The sequence below is a fragment of the Malurus melanocephalus genome, unplaced genomic scaffold, assembly GCF_030028575.1.
Source record: "Malurus melanocephalus ecotype Western Australia unplaced genomic scaffold, MMel_1.1 scaffold_2, whole genome shotgun sequence".
Taxonomy (NCBI): domain Eukaryota; kingdom Metazoa; phylum Chordata; class Aves; order Passeriformes; family Maluridae; genus Malurus; species Malurus melanocephalus.
This window is the reverse complement of record NW_026623234.1, coordinates 2,492,406-2,508,200: the sequence shown is the minus strand read 5'-3', so window position 1 is coordinate 2,508,200 and position 15,795 is coordinate 2,492,406. Positions and strand designations below refer to the sequence as shown.

General features: G+C 39.0%; 1 protein-coding gene across 9 annotated transcripts in view; it reads right to left on the bottom strand.

Annotated features, from left to right (window-relative positions):
* CELF1 (CUGBP Elav-like family member 1) overlaps positions 1-15,795 on the bottom strand; it is a 59,319-nt gene that overhangs the window by 30,115 nt on the left and 13,409 nt on the right. For all 9 annotated transcript variants that reach the window (XM_057364582.1, XM_057364592.1, XM_057364600.1 and 6 more), the window contains exon 2: positions 12,776-12,816. The gene's annotated coding sequence lies outside the window, so the exon portion shown is untranslated. The remainder of the gene's footprint in view (positions 1-12,775; positions 12,817-15,795) is intronic.

Genomic DNA, 15,795 nt, shown 5'->3' with positions numbered 1-15,795 from the left:
CAACTTGAACGCAGCCATCACCTCAGTCTATGACAAACTACTAACACTAAATCAGTGTATTGCCTAACCCCCAAACAACGCCACTTCCAAAAGTCCTGCAGGTCTTAACACTCAGCCACACAAAAAACACTCAAACCACAGAAACAGCAGCTCAGGGAGACCAGCAATAGACACCACAGAAACAGGCTGGACTGGGAAAGGGACATGGAATCCCAGATTAAAAAGGGGATGTGACCATGTGAAGGGAGGCTCAGCTTAATACACAATGAAAATGCTGATGCACTAGGCTTGTTTTGTGCAATTTTCCCTGGCGAAGCAGTACTGAGTGCACTGTCAGATAAACAGAGTGTCAGATCCATGAAGATAGCAATGGGTAACAGAGCAGAAAGAATACAAACTCCAGTCTTTCCATCCCCAGCTAACTCCTTGTCTCCCAAAATGGCAGACCAAGGCCTTGAGGTTCAGACATACACTTTCTATATCATCAATACTAACGTGTGAAGTCAAGAGGCTCCTTCACCACAACATTTGTAATAGCTGATTCCACTCTCTTTACCTTGTGCTCTATTATTGACACTCATTGCAAAGAATGCCAACTACAAATTTTCTCCAAATCGGCCAAAAAAATTAAAACTAAGACCTGATTATTCCTTAACAACCACAGAACTGATCAAAACTGATTCCTTTTATAGAAGCAGAACATACATTGTTCTGGAAACAGTACTTTGTCTATCATGCATCTATAAATCCAGATATACAGAGCCTATAAATGACAAAGAAAGGGGAAACCTCAGTGATTYACTGAAAACTGTTTTATAATCTTTGAGAACACTGATCAGAATACCTCAGCTGTTTCATCATTAAAATGAACATAACATGTTGATCAAGGAACTGTAAGATGTGTTTATATATGTAATACAGGCTTCCTGTTAAATCTCCAATACCCAAACTTATGGGGAGATAATCTGGATAAAAATGGATGCACTGCGAAGTGCAGAAACATTTGATTGTGGGAAGTGAGTGCTGTAGAGGCAGTTGGGTGTGTTGGAGCACTCCAGAAGGAATGATTAATTAACATGAGTCCAGAAACCTTTATACATGGTCATTATAACCACAAAACAACTTCTCAGAGAATCAAGGACTGCATGCTGGGGCAGCTGTGATCATGTCTTTCTCCTCTGTCAATGACTGCAATATGCATTTGCAATTATTCTGACTGGCCAGTATATAATTTTATTTAAGCTTGCACGGTTACAGTATGTCAATTGTTTTCATAAATAATGTTTCCAACCTCTGAAAAAATAATTTTAGAAAAGAGAATATTTCTTATCTTTTGCCAACAGTGAAGTTAATTAAAAGGGGCTAGGCCTTGTAGTACATGCATACCACTGCAAAGTAAGAGARGACATGAATTTCTCACACATCAGATATTCAACAGTAACTACTTTATGCATGCTCTTACTATGTGATAAATGCTAGAAAGCTTATTCTCTAAAGCAAAAGGTGTAAGCTATCTGCTAAGCAATGCTGTTAAGAACATGCAAATATCCATTAGGAAGCACAGGCCAATTTTTCAGCTTTCAGTAAATCAAATTGTTCTACCTTTAGATATGAATTACAGGCTTCCCACTTGAAAAATGCCCATGTTGAGTAAAACCCATCATATTCAAATGCTAAACTGAGCCAAATCCCACTTCATGCATTTCTCTACAATGTGACTGCAGAGAAAAACGGTCAGATTTATAAAACTAGAACAGCAGATCATAGGGTGTGATTAGATGACATGAATCTATACACTAACACTGGTAAATTCTGGCCCTATCCAGCAAGACCACACAGAACTCATTCCTTCTGGTCTTTCACTAATCTGTAGCTTTTTCCCGCAGCCAGTAAAATGCCTCAGCTGCCATACTCACTGCAGGTTCGATAAAAGACAATGTACTCTAGAAAATGAGTTTTGAAAATGTTACTGAGATTGATTAGTTTACTGAAGAAAATCACTACACCATTATGATTTGATCCTATGCCCACCCTTTTCCCCATCTCTCTGCTCCTCAAAATCAAAGTCCTATCTTTTTGTTCCATTAGGACAAAACTGCAACATTACAGACACAATTTGCTGGAAATGAAGAATCAATACCAGAATAGTGACCATCTGAAAATACGTCAGCCAAGACTCAGTGCCTTTGAGTGTCATACTTCTGAAATAATGGTGGCAACTTCAGTGACAAAACACTAGTGTACAGATTTGGTTTAGCATTATTTAGGTGAAGGCTTCAAGCCAGTGAAATTAAGACTTACAAATTTCACTTGTGAACAAATCATAAAGAGTGRAAAAAGATGGTATTTCACTACTGCACAGAAATGAGTAAAAAGTGTTCCCTTAAAATTAGAAAAAAAACCTAAAGCCATCCTAGTAATTTCTCACAAAGGAAGAAAAATAATGGAGCTAAACACACTTATTTTTTGCTCAGATGTCAAATTCCTGCTGGCTTCCAGATCCATTCTTTTACTGTTTCTATTCAAAGGATAACAGAAACAATGTCTGAAATTCCAAGCTCTATGGACTGTAACTACACATTTAAATGCAGTGCTCATCAGACAATACGAACATTAAAAAACTTCTACATACTACACATTRGATCTCAGTTTTACACTTCTGAAGCCCTAGATGATGTTGCAGAATGTGTCRTTATCTATGCTTCTCAGAGATTGCAGAGTACAAATGCTGAAAAGTTTTTTTTTTGTTTTTATTTCTAAGTTTACAGAATTATATCATATCCTAGGGCAAATAAAGACCCCAAAAATACACCACAAAAGGAGAAATCCTGTGTCATGTTTTCTTTCCCTAGAAAGCCCAGTTCTAATAATAATAATACTGTCTTTYATTTTATACATTCTGCACTCAGACAGCATATACAAACCTAAAGCTGAGGGACTACAGGCATGGTGAAAGCAAGCTATGGGAAAGGATGCAGGCTATGGGGAAATCAGACACTGTGAAGCTCTGAAGGAGACAGATCCTAGAATAAACTTCCCCTTGTATTATCTGTGCATATCCAGATTCTTACAGTGCTGCTGAATTGCAGTTTTGTTTCTAAACTTATAACCTCTAGGTTACATGCATCAAAATACAGTAACTACCTGTCAATATTTCATTGTTTCATTGTTGATCGTGAAACATGCAAGCATGTGGTCAGAATGTTTTCTGTGTGCTGAAATCCAAACTGTCTCCCCATGCCTCACTGGGTACAAAAAGCCCCTTACCTAGCTGCCAAAACTGCAGWTTCTTCCTCTGCCAATCTCTTTGACTGTTATGCACTGTGGATACACAAGTCTGACACATTCAGAATACTGAATTTATCATCAAAATATATGAAGTTTTTGGGCTGTCTACAATTCAGATTAAATGAACTGAAAMCCATTTCTATTTATATGAACTTTTGTAGAAGTTCCCAGGTGGAGAAACTGGGAGGTGAAGACAGTTGTCTTTAYCCTGGAAATACCAAAGTTGGTGGTGCTCTGTCTTATGCATTTACTCGAGAGAAAATAAATGAGGTCTAGATGCAGATGAATTTTTAAAAATCAGGTAAGTAAATTTAATTCTAAAAATAGATTTTACTATAGAGCTTTTTTTCCCTGCTCCCCTTCCTCAAAATATTTCTGGGRAAAAAATTTTGAGGTACATCAACACATTGTTGATGTACTTCTCTGGCTTGTAAATGAAGTCCTGGCTTGTAAGTCAAAGYAGCTTCTACTTCAATTAATTCTGTGAAAGCTCAAAGGGAATGAATTACGAACTTGCATCTGACTCAAGAATCCCCAGGACTCCCAGCTCTCTGTCAGTGGATGAGACACCAAGTCACACGGCCTTGTGGCTTATAGGAAGATGCTTTCTCTGCCTAAGTACTCTTAGAAAGAGAAAAATGAAACAGCAGTTAGATGTATCTTTTTTTTTTATAGTAAAGACAAATGACAGAAGTAAATTATATAAAATTTATTTTAAAAGTTAGGGAATTATTTTTCTTGAAAAAGGACATGAAACTTTGCACTGAAATGAACAAATTTGTTATTCTAATTAATTCTAAKCAGTGAAGCTTATAAAAAGACAGACAAGAAACATACAGGTACATTTTCTTTCAAATTGTTTATGGGTCTCCTCAAATATGTATGCTTATCTGTTCTTCCTGATATGTAACATTCACTTCATACAGAATCTACTGCCCCAGAATTCACAAAGCAGTTACAATTGTCCTGTCACTACATGCCCTTGCAAATAGTCTCCAACTTTCTTGCMGGCTCCTTTGGTCATGCCAAACAGTTCTGCTTTGACTGCCACACACTTATTTGTCTGAATAGTCTAGGYGTCTCTCTTGCTTTTACTTCAACCAACAAGTAGTGAAATGAATGCACGTGACTGCACGTATCAGTTGTCAAAGATCATGTGTGGCTATTAYCTTAGGCAGCTGGCATCTCCAAAACAATTTTGCAAATGACAACTAAKAAAGCAAAACCTTAATGACTGATACAACAGCATTCCCCTCTGAGAAGGAAAGGAGACAGTATTTCACATACAGGTCAGTAYGTTCTTGGAACTCCTTGGCAGGATAGCGTATATTTCCCTTTTTTTAAAATGCCTTGCAATTGCTTTCAATATGCCACCACGCAACTGATGAATGAATTCAATCTGTGATATACTCAATATCTGGCTCATTCACAAGGACAACTGACACCAAATGGCAGACAGTAGCTCTGCAATTTGAGAGCTTATCGACGAGGAAACAGGTTGTAACACTTGTTCAAATCCAAAAAGCAAAAAAAAAAACCCAAACCACCCCAAAGTACACTGCAACTAGGTCCTGCTCTGCCAGTTAACTGCTCCTGACAGCACATCCAAGAAGAACTTGGAAGAAGCTGAATTATCAGTCTTAAGACCCTCTTATGGCACATGAATAAAGTTCACAAAGTTTAAGGCAGTGGCCTACAAATTTGTTTTATTTTCCTCTCATCTCCTGATACATTGCCTCTTCCATCTGTTTGCCTGAGAGAGGACGCAGGATTGTGCTGTGAGTATCTTGATGGGGTTGTGGGTATTGGAATTCTGTGATGTGAGCAACCCACAGTTCTGCAGACAATGATCTGCTTCTCTAGGGCAGAACAGCTGCACGATGCTATCTGAGTTTTACTTGCTTAGCGCACAGCTGTCAGCTAATGCAGCACCATGAGGCTGCTAGCCCAGTGCCTGACCCTCTGYAGCTGTGTCTGCTGCCTCAGTGATGATGCTGCAAAGGCTTGCACAGGCATTACCTAAAAGAGAAAAATGAAACAGACTGGCCATGAGACCACCTCCTGACAGTGCCCTAAAACACCCACCTCTGACTAAAAAAATTTCTCTTTAACCTATTGCCAATAGGGAATATGCAAGCTGACAGCCTTCAAACCATTACGCTGAGGTATATCACAAGTATTCTTTTCAGAATCTGTATGTATTTATTTTTTTTTACATAAAAAACCTCAAAAGAATTTCAAATATCTCAGTCTACTGTAGTGCTATTTACAGAGTGACAGACAAATTCAGTTAGTATCTGTGGATTTTTCCAAAGGCACACAGTATCTACTCACCCTGTCTTCAAGGAGAGTACTTGTGCAGCACTAAGCCAGCGGACTACTACATTACCATAAGGAAAAMATATGTCCGTGTGTAAGTTAAATCTTTGAATTAAGACAGTTTCCTAGAAACTTCATCTTCTCTCCCTCTTATACCTGCTCCCCAATGCTGACATGCTTACCTTATTTTTCATAGAACTATAAGAGGTGGTACCTGGAGTGTTTTCTTTACCTTATACTGTGAGGTATTTTCTTTTGCTAGCTTTAATTTTGTAATTAAAGTTCTCAATTGTGACCTTCAGAATAGTGACCTGAAATTTATGTCACATTTCTGTTTTCCCCTGATAATTGTTTTTCTTTATTTTGTGTATTTTCTTGTCTTTTACAGACTTGGGGAATGCAGAGGAAGACAGAAATCATAGCTATGGATTTAAAACTAAAGCACACAACACAGGAAAACTTGGAATTTGAAGCAATCAATTCAGGACAAACCCTTACAGCACCAGAACCTGTAGAACAACAAGCCCTAATGCAGGATCCCTAGAAAAATTAATTTTGGCAAATTACAGACAAGGATAAACATCACATGCTTAACTCTCTCTGCAAGACATTTTACAATTAATAATTGATATTCAGGAAAAAACATTGATATATCCCAGGGCAATTCCCTTTAAAGCAGACATGTAYAGGTTTCTTCTTCCCCTCATTCTAGTATATTAAAGACAACAATAACAGAAACAATTAAAAAAATGAATACTCTTTATYCCTACCTCTAGGCTGTGGTTTGTTTTGGTTTGGGCTTTTTCTGGAAATAGATGTGAAATGTCTATTTCAGATACTGCTTAAACTCTAGAGAAAGGTATGTAAAAGAAAATTTCAGTCTAAAATTACATTTTTTTAAATATATGCAAACATTCCAGTAGTTTGAGCTGGAGAAGCATTTTGAGTTTTCATAATCACAGTGCTAGAATGTAACAATGCTTGCACTTTGCTTGAGACAAAAAACTATGGAAACCTTAAGGACCTAAGAGAGGTCGGAAGGACCTGTAGACACTTTGGCACTGCAGACAGAAAAAACTTCTTGAGAAAGTAGGAAAAGTGGCTTGGTCACAACAATGGTAAGAGGAAATGAAAGCAGCTGTATGGCACAGGAGACAAAGCAGGAAATGAGTATCAGAAGAGAGGACACACATTTCTACCCTGTGGAAGGACTGGAGACAGGATGCAACATTTAGGGCAGCAGCAAGGTTTGAGTTTTTCCCTCACACCCTTTCTTTTTGTTTATTGACTGAATTCAGACATGGAGACGCACAGAAATATGGAGGRCAAGTCACACTTGCACTACAATGCTTAAATCTTTAGTACAAGAGAAGAAGAATATAATGCTTGCAAGCAACCTTGCCCTGAAGGCAAGGTACAGATCCCACTTAAGAGTGTCTTTGCCCTCTCTCCCCTAAACGTTGCCTCTAAGCTTACAGAAATTACTTCTGGCCATCTTTTTGTGCAAGAAGCAATCCTGCAAKCAATTCTATGGAACAGAAATCTTTAAATATATTTCAACTTTTTCACTTTGTAAATACAAACACAGTACCCATAAATCTGGTTTCAGATAYCTCTGTATTTTCCGGTCCTTTCCTGTATTACATGAATCTGCAGCTCTGTACTTAGTCAAAAAGATACACTGGAAAAAAATAATTTTGCAATCTCTACAATATTTGCCAGATTTTAAGGACTTATCCACACATTTTAGGACAGTTTTCTGACACTGAAACAGAGCCAGAAGTCATTCCTCTAGYAAGGACCTGGAAATCCACTTGTTCTTGGAAAGCTCTCAAAGTCTGCTTGTCCTCAGGCCAAACATGCCATAAAGCATTACAGCAGGCAAAGCAACTACATTTACACAGACATTGCTATATAATTCCATATTGGATCCAGGGGGAGCAACAGAACCATCTATACAATTCCAGGACAATACCATGTACTAAGATTGTTATTTTAACCTGMAGAAGGAGAACCTCGGTGAATCAAAAATGCCTCTAAGCTCATGGCAAGCAACACACCTTATGCCTATGTAAAGTAAAATCTTAAAGTAAGAACTGGTCACAGTTGTTTTTTTTACTTAAGAAATGCAAGACATTATCATAATTCAAAGGAACAAATGACAAATTATTATTCTCCTTATCAAAATGTCTTAGAAGAGATGTTAGACCTGTTTAAAATTTTTTCTGACAGTCTTYTTTTCTTCTTCAACAAGGGAAGTTCCAGCATCCTCCTGGTACAGGAGAAATGCAATTGATTAAGGAAGTTGTTATTTTGTCTGCTAATCAAAGCTKGGATTCCTGCTGCCTATTTTGGATAAGCAGCCCTCTTCACTGCTTTTAAGCTACTCAGGACCACAATCTAAGTGCCAGAGAGTATATATCTGRAAAAGAATCTCAACTTGACAAGCCTCTAGAGTCAAAAGAGAATCAATATGATATATGTATCTCAATTTTTCTAATCAACTAAGCAAATACAGCCATGTTAATTTAAACATTTACTCTTCAATAAGGTTTAAATAACCATTAGATATTGTAGTAGGTTTCAACTTCATGAAGAGCTAAGCCCAGAAAGAATGAAGAATACTACTCTGATTCAGTTTCTTCAAACAAACAAATAATTCTATCATGAAATAAATTTATATCTACTTTCCTAAACTATGAATTTTAGAAGTATTGARGAAAAATTTATTTCTTACAGAAGAAGAACCAAAATGCCTTTTAAGTTTCATACAGGAATTTAAGCTTCTCCCTGAAAATATGGCAGGATTGACAGCCCAATTGAAGTGCATCTAGACCAATGCACACAGCTGGGAGAAGTCTCACTATCATCAGCTTTTGCTCTTGGGAAGGACTTCAACTTAGCAGATGTTTGCTGGAAATACAACACAGCACAGGAAGCAGTGTGGGAAGTTCTTGGAATGTGTGGATGGAGYGTCYTGACACAGCTGGTGAGGRAGCCAATAGGGAAGGTATCCCACTGGTCCTACGGTTTGCCAGCAGGGAAGGACCAGTGGGTGATGCTGGAAGCTGTCATGGGCATCACAATCACAAAATGATAGTTTTTGATTCTTGGAGAAGTAAGGAGGGAATGTCAGCAGAACTGCCACCTTGGAGCTCTGAAGKGCAGACTCTGGCCTGATTAGGAGACTGGTTGATGGAGTCCCTTGGGAGGCAGTCCTGAGGGGTAAAGGAGTCCAGGAAGGCTGGATGTGCTTTAGAAAGGAAATCCTAAAGGCTCAGGAGCAGGCCTACATGCTGAAAGATGAACCAGTGAAGAAGACCAAGCTGGCTGAACAGAGAGCTTTGGTTGCAACTCAATAGGGGAAGGAAAGAGCGTRTCATCTTTGGAAGAAGGGGCAGACAACTTGGAAGAAATACAAGGATGTCATGAGGTTATACAGGGAGAAAATTAGAAGGACCAAAGCCTACCTAGAAGCTTATTTGGCTACTGCCATAAAAGACAACAAGGAATGTTTTTCAAAATGCATTAGCAACAAAAGGCTAAGGAGAATCTCCACCTTTTACTGGATGCAGAARGAAACAGTGAAAAAGGATGAGAAAAAGACAGAGGTACCTAAGGKTTTTTTTGCCTTAGTCTTTGATAACAAGTCCAGTTGTTCTCAGGGTACCCAGCCCCCAGAGACAGAAGTCAGAGATGGGAACAGAATGAAACCCCCATAAGCTAGGAAGAATGGGTTAGAGACTTACGTAAATCCATGGGACCTAATGGCATCCACCCRTGGGTACTGAGAAAGCTGATGAAAAAGCTTGCCAAGTCGCTTTCCATCATTTACAAGCAGTCCTGCTTARGCAGGGAGATCCCAGTTGACTGGMAGTTAGCAAATGTTACACCCGCCTACATGAATGGTTGAAAGGAGTGTCCAGGGAGCCACAGGCCTGTCAGCCTGACCTCTGGAATGGGGAAGGGCATGGAGCATATCATTCTGAGCGCCATCACACAATACACACAGAATAACCATGGGATCAGCCCCCACCATCAGGGGTTTCTGAATGACAGGTCCTGCTTGACCAACCTGATCTTTTATGTCGGTGTGACCTGCTCAGGGGATAARGGGAAGGCTTTTGATGTTGTCTACCTGAACTTCAATAAACCTTTGACACTGCTTTTTACAGCATGCTCCTGTACAAAGTGTCTTCCCATGATCTGAATGGGTGTATTGTTTGCTGGGCAAAATCTGGCTGGATGGCGGGGCCCAGAGAGTGGTGGTGACTGGAGTTACATTCAGCTGGTGGCCGGTCACCAGTGATGATCCCCAKGGCTCAGTATTGGGGYCAGTCCTGTTTAAAGTATTTATCAATTACCTGAATGAGGGGATCAAGTGCATCCTCAGCAAGTATGCAGGCAACACCAAGCTGGGTAGGAGTGTTGATCTGCCAGAGGATAGGAAGGCTCTGCAGAGGGATCTGGACAGGCTGGATYGATGTACTGAGGCCAACTGTCTGCTGGTGTCAACAAGACCCAGTGCTAGGTCTAGCCCCTGAGTCACAACAGCCCTGTGCARTGCTACAGGCTGGGGGAAGAGTGGCTGGAAAGCTGCCCAGGGAAAAGGASCTAGGAAGGCAGGTCAACAGCAGCTGGGCCAGCAGTGCCCAGGTAGACAAGAAGGCTAATGGCATCCTGGCCAGCAATAGCGTGGCCAASAGGACCAGGGCAGTGATTGTCCCCCTGTACTTGGCACTGGTGAGGCCACTCCTTGAGTGCTGTGTCCAGTTTTGGGCCCCTCAATACAAGAAGGACACTGAGGTGCTGGAGAGAATCCAAAGAAGGCCAATAGAGGTGGTGAAGGGTCTGGAGCACAAGTCTTTTGGAAAAACTTGAATTAGCTGGGGTTGTTTAGCCTGGACAAAAGGAGGCTGAGGRGAGATCTTTTAATCTTTATAACTACATAAAGGTGGTTGTATTGAGGTAGGGGGTCAGTCTTTTCTCCCAAGTAACAGGATCAGGCAAAATGGCCTCAAGTAACACCAGAAGTTTAGATTGGATATTGGGAAGAATTCCTTCACTGAAATGATCATCAAGCATTGGAACAGGCTGCCCAGAGAAGTGTTAAAATCACCACCCCTGGAGGTTCTTCAAAAATGTGTAGATGTGGTGCTTAGAGACAGGTTTAGTGACAGACTTGGCAGTGCTAGGTTGATGGATGGATTCYGTGACCTTAAGAGTCTTTTCCAACCTACAGTCTTCTAATGTCATCTCTGTGCCAAAGAGTCCCACTTTGGAGGGGGCTGATACCTGCAGAAATTTTACTTGAACACAGACATGTTTGAGCATGCTAAATGTGTATATGACAGTCAATAAGGAGGCAGGATTGATTCCTTATCTCAAAGCAAAGCTGACTCCTCCTCAATTTTCTTCTCTGTACCAGACCAGAAGCAGAATGCCATCAGTTTTATTCTGATATATCTGTCAAGTTAATCATGGTAAGAGGTGTTTCATAGAGGGATGTACACAAACAATTTTATATACTTTGTCAGATGTTTCCATGTTTTGTTAGATGTTCAAGAAAAGACTCCATCCTCTTTCATTTGGACAGCTTTCTTATTCACATTTAGGCACATAATTGAWCTTTATTTTGCTTTAAAGATGAGAAACTATGGATCTTGCACCAAATTGAAGTGACTTATTTTCATCAACCAGAAACCTGGTGATTATTTTGCTATTAAAATAATCTGATTATTTTGTTATTTGAGTAATCCAAACATACTGATTCAGGACCTGTGTTTTACAATTGGAGAATCCCATCAGTTTGAAAAACTAGGCCACTATTCTCTCCTTCCAACCTTCTGTATGGTCCTAATGGACAGCAAAGGAGCAGGAAGGGCAAAGTACAGMGTAGGAGTCATTTCCAAAAGAAGCTCAGTGCTTTGCAACCCACACAATGCCTGGAGACAAATGTCCTCAAACCAGAACTTCTGAACACAGAGGTCAATCACCAATTCTCTAAAAAATCTTGAAATGAAGGTGTTCCTGGATTTATTAAACCAACTTTAGATCTTTCTATCCTGATGAGTAACATATGGAGAGACAGGATATCCTGCACTTCAAAGAAAAAAATTGTTTTCTTTCGGATCTAGAAATAACTAAATCCTTCCCAATATATTTATGAAAACCATAGCAAATGTCTGTTAATAGTAGAAAACAACTCTTTCCTCAAGAAAATATAAGAACTCCACTCTTCCTGGTTATCCACAGACCAAAGCACAACTTAAATATTTCTCCTATAGTAGATGGGATTCACTGGAAGAGCAAAAAATCACCACACTTTGATTGAGGTGATACTGACAGTGCTACTTATCAGAGCAGTTCCAGGTCAATTGTCCTTAGAAGTGAACTGAAACTCTAGAGGTGCACAGTACAAACAGTCTGATATATTCTTTTGTACTCCTCTGACCACAGAGTAAATCATTCCAACTTCCTAAACCAGATAGAACTAGATCACAGAAGAGCTTTTTACTGGGTTGTCAAGCTCACTCTGCCTATAACGCAAGCTACCATGAGAACCAAACATAACCAAAGAACACAGCACTAAACTCTCAGCTAGAAACTGAAGAGGAAAGAAAGGGGCAATTGTCTCAGCTGTCACATGAAACTACACCCTTACTGGACTTCTAGCACTAAGAAAATTGCACCAAAAGATCCTCACATCTGACTCCATGCATTTTCATACTGGACTAAGTTTCCKTCTTGTTGCACATAATCAAATTTGTCTTAGCCCAGAAAGAGTTGTTCCATTATTGAAGATAATACTTACCTTCAGGGTTTCATGTACGACAGAATACTGCAGATTTGTTCTGGTCAAGAAATTACTATGCTATGAAGACATGCATTTCTACTTTACAGTTATGTTTCTAGAATTGTTAAATTACAGTTGGAGTTAAAGACATCTATTGACTCAGTACTCATAGTTCTGAACTGTTAACACTCCCAACCCCCTTTGGCAGTACAAAGGAAGGAAACTGCAGAGTTTAAGGTTCAGGGAGCACTGCTCACTGCAGTGGAAAATGACTGCTTTCATCACTGAATGTAAAAACAACTTCTCTCTAAACCTTTGAAAGGTTTTGCTCCAATATGCAACTGAGGGATACAAACTTTAGTTTGTTCATACCTGCAGCTATGGACCTGCCTCCAGTTGTTCCAGTCTTCACTCTAAAAGACAAGGAAAAACAGACATTGAGGACTCCAGAGTTAACATGAGATAACAACAATCATTACATGAACTCTACCCGGTAAAGAACTGAGGATTGTGAAAGTGAAGCGTATTTCTAATATAAGAAGTCATCACGAGGTGGTAACAACTCTCATTAGACTCAAAACTGAAGCTGCATATTTCAAAATTCCAGAGTAAATGAATGGGTGCACAGATATGGACTGCAAGCACMACATGGCTGAAAACAGTAATCTTAGGGCTTCCTAGCAACGTTTAGTGCACTTATGCCACCTGTCTAACTTTTTGGCTGTCACAGCAGAAGCAGCTACCAACAGCAGTACCCACAATCCTAAACTCCTATATGACATTATTTTGACAGCTGCAGCACTAATAGATGACCATGAAGCTGCAGATGGGAACTCTAATGCATGATTGTATAGATGGCAATGTACAAAACTGCTGAATTAGGGAATAAAGATTTAACAACACAAGGAAAAAATGCTATTTCTACATCTTAAGCAAATCATCAACCAAGAACCATACAGATTTTCTGTTACTAGCATCTCATAAATAGGGGATGCTACTTCATGATTCACAATTCTCTTTTTGCAAACTCAGTAACTGACTCTCAACACAAGCTAGTGTTTATTTAAGTACAAACTTGGGTTTTTTTTATTTGTGGGGTCTCTTGGGTTTTTTTTTCTTCGAGCCCCCATGTGTGCAGAACCACATTCATGTCAAATCTACCATTTACTTGTCTATAGTTACCAACGTAAAAACTGCATCYATCTGCAAGGACAAGAATTATGCAAGGCTATCTGAGCTCCCACATTTTGACTGCTTTGCAGGCCCCTACCTGACCTTTGCCCTATATTTTTTTAGTAAGTGAGTATAAGTAAGCCACATCCTCTTCTAACTTGCCTTGAAATATACATGGTTATTTATCATATGTACTCATGCCCTTTTTTCCAAAGGGAAATCTCCTGAAAATTTTCACTTCTTCTAAATTCTTCCTATTTGTTCAATTTATTTAATAAAGTACTAAAGCCTCTAAAGGAACAAAGAATCCTAAACACAAGTACAAAATCAATCYTATAATATTTGTTGAGAATAAAAATCAATCCATGAATCCTGACAAACATAACGCAGTTACCTGAAATGTGTATGCTCAAAATTATGATTTTTTTTTTCTTTTCTAGAATATTACTGAAAACTACTGTTCAGGGAACATTTTACGTATTTATTTTTGTTTTGTTTCACAACAATATCCTGGATTCTGAAGCTCCAACTAGTGACTGAGGCAAATGTCACCTTAAGACACTTCCTTCCACCTCCCCCAGATCCCTTTAATTACAAAATACTCATTTATGGCCAAAAAAATGGTTTCAGATTCCTGCTAACAGACCTTCTTCTTGCCTAACTTCTAATGTCTTCAAAACAGTACATAATGTAAGTTTTTTGTTTTCTTTAAACCAAATCTTTGCTAGATATTTAAGCCCTATGGAACTCGTCATATGTGTGAAGCTATACTCCTTTGATACTCAGCTTCCAGAAAAAGAAATGAAACACATAGCTACTTGATAYTGTGAATGTTTAAGAATATCTATATAAACAACTTTTTGATGTTAGAAGGAAAATCTTTCCTTTACACATGCAACTATGTAACACTCTAGTGAATTAAYTAAAAAACTTCAAAGAAACCAGAAGTGCAGCTAACACAGCCAGAGGAACCCATAACTCTTGGATACCTTTGGGAAAAAATATACACTTCACTGAATCAAAGGCAAAATCTAGACAATAACTTCAAAAACCAAGCAGCAAATCTGACAACCACCTGCAGAAAGCCTGGGAGAGTGCTCTTATATCATAAATTGGTTTAGCATGGTTTATTTAATTGCATGCAGAACATAAATACACTGAATAATTTATCYAAGTTTATACATCAGACAAACTTGGCCCAAAGGCCAAAGAATCTGAAAAATGTGTTTCTTAGAAAAAACTGGGTTTTGGGTTCCTCAGACCAAGATTTATACATGCATACAGCTGGATACTGCTACAATGTGCAGCAGTCACTTCTGTAATTAACCAATGGGGCACTAAGCTTTTGTGGAAACGAGGTTCTCCCCAGCTCAGCATTTGATGCTGAGAGCCAACTGTTTTCATAGTTGTATGAGTGTACGCTCTTAGTAGGGTCARCAAAATGATTAATAGGGGTAAATTCAGATCTCTCATCACAGCTTTTGTAAAAAATTTTCCTGAAGCTGCCTCCTGACTACAATACTGCATCTAAGTACAGCTGTCACTCTCAACCACTGCACAAAGTTGGGAGGAACTACTGATACCAACTGAGTACTCCACGTAGAAAAATGAAGGTTTCACACTTAGATTTAATGGCCCTGCCAGATCTAAAGGTAACAAAACATACTCTCACTGATGAAGAGTTGCAACTTTTATATTATGCAACATAATATAAATAGAACTGCAGTTGGTAATGAAAAGAAGTGGCTCTAGACMCTAAGTATGAGACAATGGATATGAGCCCAATAAATCCAGTGATACTGCTTTTATACTAAGTGGTAAAACTTCAGTCTCACCAGCACCCGGAACYATCTAAGAGAATACCAGATCATTTAATGGATTCTGATCAATGAAATTACTATTACAGTCAGCMCTTGTCTAGACCAGTTAGTTCTGATTTCTCATTACACTTTCCAGGAACTAATGTTTATGGGATGTCAAGGTTACCACTGGCAATTAAAGAAGCCAACAGATCAAACAGACCACATAGCTCAACCTCAGATACATCCTGGCGTCAACAGTCTCTCACATAAATCAGCATTCAGTCTTGACTCATTCAGATTTACACTTTTAAGAACCCATGTGATCAATAACAAAAATTTGAAAACATGGAAAGAACTACTACTTTGGAGGAAGTATAAGAGGGAGATAAAGATGCATCAAAGAGCGCYGGAGCAAGT